General features: G+C 34.5%; 1 non-coding gene across 1 annotated transcript; it reads right to left on the reverse strand.

The window, feature by feature from the left end:
* Positions 1–1,358: 1,358 nt before the first annotated feature.
* Positions 1,359–1,465, reverse strand: LOC118968772 (U6 spliceosomal RNA). The gene has a single exon (XR_005056624.1). It is a non-coding gene; the product is annotated as a U6 spliceosomal RNA (small nuclear RNA).
* Between the last annotated feature and the right edge of the window lie 333 nt (positions 1,466–1,798).

The raw sequence follows: 1,798 nt of genomic DNA on the forward strand, positions 1-1,798 counted from the left end.
TGTAAATGGAATCATGTGATGTGGTGGGTTGAAGGTGGCCCCAAAGATATCAGGCCCTAATCCCTGTAAATATCACCTTATTTGCAAAATGTGTCTTTACAGAGGGGATTTTGAGATGAGGAGATAACTCTGGGTGATCTGAGTGGGCCCAGAACACACACACACACACACACACACACACACACATACACACACACACACACACACACACACAGAAGTCCACGTAGGACAGAAGCAGAGAACTAATGCATGTAGAGATGTGGCCATAAGCCAAGGAACACTGGCAGCCACCAGAGGCTGGAAAAAGCGAGTCATGGATTCTCCCCCAGAGCCTCCAGGGGAGTGAGGCCATATGACACCTTGATTTTGGCCTTCTGGCATCCAGAACTCTGAGAAAATAAATTCTTGTTGTTTTAAGGTACCAGAGTTGTGGTAATTTGTAATAGCAGCCCTAGGAAACTAATGCATGTGATCTCTAATTTTCTGTGTCAATTTCTTTTGCTTAGCTTGATTTTAATATTCTTCCATGTCATCTGTGTCCCTAGTTCGTTTTTGTAATTGCTGAATAGTACTTCATTGCAGGGATATAACATGATTTGTTGATTTATTTCACCTATTGATGCATATTTGAATTGTTTCTAGATTCAGGCTATTATGAATAAAACCATTGCGAACAAGTGTGTGTGTGTGTGTGTGTGTGTGTGTGTGTGTGTGTGTGTGTGTGTGTGTGTGTAAACATATATTTTATTTCTCTTGGGTAAATATCAAGGAGTAGAATTGTTGGGTTATATGGTGGCTGTATGTTCACTTTCATAAGAAACTATCAAATACTTTCCGAAGTGGTTGTACCATTTCGAATTCCTAGGAACAATGTGTGAGAATTCCAATTACTTCACATTCTCATTAACACTTGGTTTTACTAGTCTTTTCCTTATTATATATGAATATGTATTATATATACATGTAAAATAAATAAAAATATAAGTCAACTTTAAATATAAATATATAATTAAAAAATATATATTTTACTCAACTTCAATTGAAAAACATTTACTTGTAAAGAAATACTTCTTTTTTTTCTAAAGGGAAAATAGAACAGTTCATGACAAGTGATGCATAAAGATGATACTCTAATATTTGTGGAAGATCAGATAATACAACAAGAAGTTTTATTTCTATAAATATCTAAATATGAATCAGGTGATATTTAGTGTAATGGGTAGATATTTAGTCAAGTGTAAAGTTGTAGATGCACTGAAATCTTCAATTTTTATTTTCTTAACTTTTAAGTGTTGAAAACCACAAACATAATTCTTCAAATGTTATTTCACAGTACCTACTGTCCTGTCTTGTCACTAGAAACTATGGAATGCTTCATGGATTTTCATGTCACCCTTGCACAGGGGCCATGCTAATCTCTGTATCATTCCAATTATAGAATATGTTCACGGTCAGTCTTTTAAATTTTATTCAAATGAATGTATAGAGGTAACTCACAATGATTTCTAGGACTAAAATGTTGAGCATCTTTGGGTGTGCTTATTGGCTACTTGTATATTTTCTTTTTGAAACATCTGTTCAAATCTTTTGGCCACCGTGTGTGTAGGGGTCGTTAAATTCTTATTGAGCTTTAAGAGTTCTTTATATTCTTTGTATATTCAGGATACAAGTCCTTTGATGAATGTAAGTATTGGAAATATTTTCTCTTAGTCTGTGGCTTTCCTTTTCATTTCCTTAACAGTGAATTTCAAAGAGCAGAAGTCTTTAATTTGTAAGTTCAAATTTCCAGTTTTCCTCC

Source organism: Manis javanica, chromosome 18 (assembly GCF_040802235.1).
Source record: "Manis javanica isolate MJ-LG chromosome 18, MJ_LKY, whole genome shotgun sequence".
Lineage (NCBI taxonomy): Eukaryota > Metazoa > Chordata > Mammalia > Pholidota > Manidae > Manis > Manis javanica.